Raw genomic sequence first — 7,130 nt, forward strand, 5'->3', positions numbered from 1 at the left:
TAATGTTGTTTCTCATAATGAGGGATATTCGATGCTTGGTTGTTTTTTTAGCAAAAATGTTGTTTGAAGATGTGCAAAACCAGGCAATATAGCCATGTTTGATAATAGTGTCAGGAGAATTATTCCGAAATGACACACAAAGATCCAAAACTGGAAGGGATCCATCTGGAAAATCAAGAGGAAACCTGCAAAAATTAGCAGTTCATTAGAGAGATTTGTGTAATACTGGGTAAAGAAAGAATTAACTCATTAAAAGAAACTAAAAGTTTCAGCAAGGGATATTTAAAAGGATGGCATCGAAAACACTATGAAAGATTAATGCAAATACTAAAAATCACGCCAAAAAGCATCATAAAACATTAATAACAGCAAAGAAGCAGATTAGAACCAACGATTTGGGTAAAAACATATATCTAATCCATGACACCACCAACTTGTCGTGATTTAAACACAAACTACACAGTAGATCCCAAAAGTAAGGAATGTGATTCCTCCCTTTAATACATTATGACTGAGATATCATAAATTTCAGTTTCCAAGACTCTTTTATCCATTTGTTTGAATAAAAAAACATGATATAGAGAGAGATTTCCCTTGATATAGACTTTCTTTTATCTATTTGTTTGAATAAAAAAACATGATCATTAGATAAGATTCATAACAAAAAAGTTCTAAAGAAATATTGAGAGAAAAGAGAGATCATGCCTGGTATAGTAACGGCGTTTCTTCTTTTTCTTTGTCAGTAATTACATAAACAGAGTAGGACTAGTTGTTTTGATAAGTAGCGGGAACTAAAGAGATTTTATTATAGACTATTTATAGAAGATTTTCTTATTTTTCTGTTTCCTTTTTTAATTATTATTCACCGACCACAATGGCACAAAAGTTTAAAGAGAATGATCGCTGAAAAATATGCGGGCACGTAGTCTTCATGTATGCTAGTAGTTCTCATATTGCGGATCGCTGGAGTTAGTTTGCTAATCGAACACTCTTTAATCTTCTCAATTCTCAAGTTTCCACCGACCCACGTTTTCTTTTGGGTGCAACACGAGCATTATGCTAAATATGGTGAAAGTCTGGCCACTTTCACAACAAATATTTCAACCCGGTCATGTATAGATGAGAGGGGTCTATGTTTTTAAGATGCAACACAAATATTTTAACTTGGGTCTAAAGTTTCGACTGACCGTTCGTTTTTCAAGTTGCAACACAAGTGGCATATATGTTAGATATTGTCGAACATAGCGAGAGATGGTGCAGGTACAAGTAAAGAAGTTAACTCTGGTCTGGGATCTTTAAAGCTACCTCTTCGGAAAAGGAAGAGGGTCTAGGAATGTTGCAGAGAGAAACATGGGCAAAAGAGATGAATCTAAGTAACATCTGGATGGAAGAAGACTGAAAAAAATTTGGATTACACTAAAGGTCATGAAGGTTTAATGGATTGGCTGAATCAGGTTTTAGTCAAAGAAGCAATCGGATTTCTGATGGGTTGAAAAAAAAAATTGGGTTTTAAGTTCATTCCACGGATGAACTAAAGAAGCCAAAATATCTCTTTTACATCAAACCTGGCTTTCCGAAATGCCAAGTTTTCTTTGTTTTTCCCTAAGTTTAGATAGTGAGTCTATGTTGTACAATTTCAGTACCCCTAGTTAACTTAGTGATTCGATGGTAGTTCTACTTTCCGGCATGATACCCTAGGAAAGCGATTATCTCTCAGTTTTTTTATTTTTAGTTTTTTGTACATTGTTCCTTTTTAGTAATACAAGCTTATTCACCGAGAAAAAAGAAAAAAGAAAAAAAAAAAGAAATATATACAATTTCTAAATACTTTGTCAAGCTGCATTACCTAAAACTTACTCCCTCCGTTTCTTTTTAATAGGCTGGTTTTGGTTTTAGAGAAAATTAAGGAAATTAAGAGAATTAATCATTCAAAGTGGTCCTCATGACAATTGTCAATAAAAGAACTGAAGTGAAATGGTCCCCATGACACTTGTCAGCAAAAGAAATAAAGTGAAATGGTCCACATAACACTCGTCATCAAAAGAAATTAAGAAAAAAGTGGTCGTACCAGCTTATTTTTTTGAAATATCTCTTTTAGAAAACCAGCCTATTAAAAAGGAACGGAGGAAATACTAAACTAAATAAACCCATGAGTAAAATCAAACGATTGGCGTGTTCATACTTCTAAGAACAGTTACCAACCAAGCTATAGCTGCACTTGAATAAGACACTTAAATTTTGAGCAGAAAATTGTTGAATTTATTAGTGATCCAAATACCCCACTCATTTGCTTCGTTTAATTGGGGGCCATAAATAATATTAAATGGGGTCCTTGACATTTTATGTGCACCCCAAATTTATCAGGGACGTATTCATCTGATCGTGAAAATACTATTTACCCTTAACAATTTCTTTCTTTTTTTTTTTTTCAAATAAGGAACCTAATTAACGACCCTTCAAAGACAATACCGACTTTAAGGGTCATCATGGTCGTCTTCAATTCTATTACGACCCTTTAATAAATTTCTTCCATTAATGATTCTTCGAAGATAGCGACTGTCCATTAAAAACACTTTTAAAACAATAACGACTGTTTAGAGTCGTCATATATATAATCAAAACAATAACTACTATTCAAAAGGATCGTCAGGGAATTGATGATGTATATGACGACTCCAAACTGTCGTATATTTCCGCCATTAATGATTCTTCAAAGAAGAGAACGATCCTTTTATAGGAAATAACGACTGTTTAGAGTCGTCACAATAGGTCGACACATATTAACGACTATTTAGGGTTGTCACAGAAATACTTCAAAACTATGACGATTTTTCATAGCAAAAAAAATAATAATAAAAAAAATAAAATAATAATTATAGATAAAAGATTTGGAAAAAAATGTTAAACTCTAATTAAGTACGATTATCATTAATTAATTAAGATTATCACTAATTATTTAGGAACATTTAGTCATTTAAAAAAAATATTTATAATAGATAACCCAAATTAGGATGTGGTGAGGCCCCAAATTAAACGGGGCATATTTGCTTTACTTACATTCGGTGTGCAATCACACAGTTGTCATTTTCCATATAAAGTTTGTTTGTTTAAATGGACATACACTTTCTACTTGTTAACATCAATTATTATAGATTTTGCCACTTTATAAGTGAATGGTTAATCAAAGACAAACTTTGGAGGAAAAAAGAAAAGAAAAATCAGTTTAAATCCAACTAAGTTAATCTGAAATTAGCATTCATTAATGTAAACATTGAAATGTTGGTGAAAACTCAAATGGAACACAACATAGTTTCACAAATAATTGTTTCTTATCGGGATGAAATGGTGGTCTTTAACAAGAAGGTGGAATTTATTTTGAGACTTCGACAACAGATCAAGAATAACATCTTTTTTTTGGGGATCTTCAACGCAGTCATCCACTTCTACTAGTTAACTTAAGTTTAATTTAGTCAGCCGTGGCAAACTCTTAAGTGAGGTTGCAACTCCATCTAATCAATCCACCTTCGTAACATCAGCTAAACAAAATGTTTCGCTAATAGTTTTGTCCCGAATGATACCTTCATTTTGTTATGACTCTTAATTCCCCTTTATCGATGTGCATCGGCTGAGAAGAACTACGTACCCTGGTTCAAATGTTCCGGCCCAGATTCCACATCCCACTAGTGACTAGATTCCACATTGACATTCTCAGCCAAGTTCTACCAGAAACCTTATTCCACATGGGTATTTTTCTCGGTGCTCACTGCGACTAGGCTTTAACCCTAGCACCGAAAACGTGGAATTCAATCATGTGCACACTCTTCTTAACAGTGTTAGTTTGATATTATTATCGGATTGGCTAAACAGTGTTAAGATAGCACTAAGTTGTGTGCCAAAATTTGACTCGTGCTGCGTTGAGTCTGTCACGACGAGTGTTAAAAAAGTGTTTTATCAGTTCATGTCAACCACAATTGGTTTAGAGATCCAAAATAGTCTCAAGGTTCAAAATTAAACAGCATCATCCATCATTCGACTATTTCATTTTACTGCGAGATTCATGGCATTACGGAGATTTTGGCTTTAATAAATATCTCTGCTTATTACACTTGCATATATAAGTTCAACTATGGGTAAAGTAAAAAAGGGAATCAGTTAAATGCACTTTCCCCCCTAGAATATCAGCTCTAATTAGCTGTATTTCGGTTGAACTGTACATTTATTAACAAGATTACTGATACTTAAATCATAGTATCTATAAAACACAGATTATTTTTCGTGCTGGCTGAATATGGCGTAGAATATTCACCTCCCTCGTCACGAACGAAGGCATGGCAAAGGCAGCTGTATGCATCTGGAAAATAAGAAGAAGAATGTTGTATGTTCGGATTTAGAGTTATACTAAATCGGCAATTGTGCAATGTTAAGAGAGTGAGGTGTTGAAGCTGTTATTACCTCTGAGTTGTAGAACCTGAGCACCCTTGGGAAGTTGACGGCTCCTTCTATTTGCTCAATAGGATTGATAGGGTTCAAGAAATCAACAGGTGGTCCTTCAGTCGAGCACAGTAAAAAACCTATCACACCACTGCATACAGAAACAGAATGTGCAATTGCGGCCACATGACATTTCTTTGGTGAGTGTTCGTTAAATATCCAAGAACTAAAAAGTAATAACGAAATAACATAAGTTCTACCTTGAGTATGTAGGAACACTTGTCCAAGCATAGTGGACAGAACCCTTGAATGTTAAGCGGCAAATTGATATCAAATCTTGAATGAGATGTGTATGGAGCCACATGCTTTCCGCCATGTTGCAGAGAACACCACCAGGCCTCAATGCCTTTGCTACCGCTTCAAAAAAGGGTCTTTCAACAAGTTCCTGAGCAGGTCCTAGGTTACAAAGAGGGAAAAAAATGTACTATTAAATCTTACTGTCACTGCACTTATAACACAGCCTAGAAAACAAAGTATCTACGGGGAAGATGGAAGTGGAAGCATACCAACTGGATCAGATGAATCTACAATAATGGCATCGTACTTTCCTTCAGTAGAATTACGCAAAAATTCCGCGCCTATTGAAGCAAAAGACAGAATTATCACCATACGAGCATAAGTAAATTTTAGACTTGGGAATGGCAAGGAACTGTTGTGGCATTACCATCACCAACATGGAGTCGAACACGAGGATCCTCGAAACCAATAGATAACTCTGGAAAGAACTTCTTGCTAACTTATGGTATGACGATCACTAACTTTATCAATACCAATGCAAACAATTTAAACTCATGGAACCATCCAAAAGATCAAAAAGGAAATGTAGTACATACTTCTATAACCATATCATCTATCTCACAGATGTCAATATGCTCTACGGATTTGTGGCGAGATATCTCTCTTAGAACACCACCATCTCCGCCACCAATAACCAAAAACTACATTAATCATACCAAGAAATGGAAATTAGTAACCAAAGTTGAAAAACCCGCAACAGGTAAAAAGATAGAGATTCCAAAGTTACATTTTTTGGCGATGGAATGGAACAAAGTGGAAGGTGGGATATCATCTCCTGATAAGCGCATTCGTATTTCTCCGTCAATTGCACGATACCGTCAAGAACAAGCGCTTTCCCGTATTTTCGATGACTGTTGGTAGCAAAAACAAAAATCAGTTCCTGGTCACTAAGAACATCAACCTTAACAGAGAATATTTGTTGGCACAGGAAAGTGTACGTACCTAGAAAACTAGTATCTCTTGGTACTTCGACTTTCCCTTGAATAAAATCTTTTCTATTTTTAAAGAATGTGCTTCTCCTACAGACATTAAACTACAAGCAATGAATATGGGTAACAAGCAAGTTAAATCATGAATTACACTGAAGCTGGCACTTGTATTTACCAAGCCACATAGGGTTGTTATAGTACACATCGCGAACACCTTCTGCATTAAAAACCAAACGACGAAAAACCAAATCATGCATCTCTGTAGAGAAGCGTTGATAAAAAAATCTTTTCTCCATTGCCACGCGGTGTAGTTAGGTGTCAATTCATGGCTAATAACAAATCTGACCTGGGCTATTTTCTTTTTACTTTATTATTTACAATTGTCATTGACCAAAAGACGTTCTATAAATTTTGGGGAGGGGCTCTAGCCTGGGTAAGCCACCCCAGTTCCGTCACCCCTAATGGGACTGGTATCCCGTAAAGATCATATCAATTCCGGTCCTCAAGAGGGAAGAAAACTTTTCATTATGAAATGAACGAGGGAAAATTGACTTCCTCACATTATTATTTCAAATTTTTAAAAATTATTAATTAGCTAATTAACCATGAGAGAGAAAAATTATTATTATGTATATGATGTCGTAATGCATGTGCTTATCTTGGTGCAACCAAAATTATTTCAGGTGTTTGGCCGTGCTATGGTATTTTTCATGATGACTGAAACGTGATTCGGAGTATATCAATGATAAACGTATCTTATTATCCAAAACACCTCAAATTAGAGTGACTGTTGTAATCTAATGTCTTTGATAACTCATAAGTTTGATAGGTGCATTCCAATATCTCACCTTTTATCAAAATCACTAACCAGTCTTCTTCTCCATTTAAGCAGTGGATGGGGAAACTAAAAACATGAAATGAAAATATGATGCATTTTCTCTCGGCCACCGTCACAGATGACAATACTGGAAGATCAACCCCAAGAAAAGACTAAAATATTCTCGTAATGAACTAGAAGTAGAATAGGGCTATGAGTATGAGAACAAACAACACCGGCAATATTTTTTGAAAGAAGATCTCCATAGCCAGTTAGACAAGATGGAGGATCTAAGGAAGCTCATGGAAGAAGGAGAACCGGAACCAATGGACAATAGGCAACAAACCTTTGAACTGTCTGAAGACTCCAAGACCGAAGGGCCAGTTTTTGCAACATCGTTTATTGGATGAGATCGTGTTTCACTTGAAGTTGAGGTTGATACAGAAGAGTCCTGAAGCCGCATCATTAGGAATAAAAAAAAACTACAGATGTCGCTGAATAGCGCATCAATATCAATGACAGGCCCAGTGCCCAACTTATTAACTATTCTTCTTCACTGATTTCATCTTAAACTAGTACCCAAATACTTTCACAAA

The 7,130-nt window shown here is 35.4% G+C and overlaps 1 pseudogene; it reads right to left on the bottom strand.

Moving 5' to 3' along the window:
• Nucleotides 1–4,184: 4,184 nt before the first annotated feature.
• LOC113339507 lies at nt 4,185–5,974 on the bottom strand (annotated as a pseudogene).
• Nucleotides 5,975–7,130: the final 1,156 nt, after the last annotated feature.

The sequence above is a fragment of the Papaver somniferum genome, unplaced genomic scaffold (genome assembly GCF_003573695.1).
Source record: "Papaver somniferum cultivar HN1 unplaced genomic scaffold, ASM357369v1 unplaced-scaffold_21, whole genome shotgun sequence".
NCBI lineage: Eukaryota > Viridiplantae > Streptophyta > Magnoliopsida > Ranunculales > Papaveraceae > Papaver > Papaver somniferum.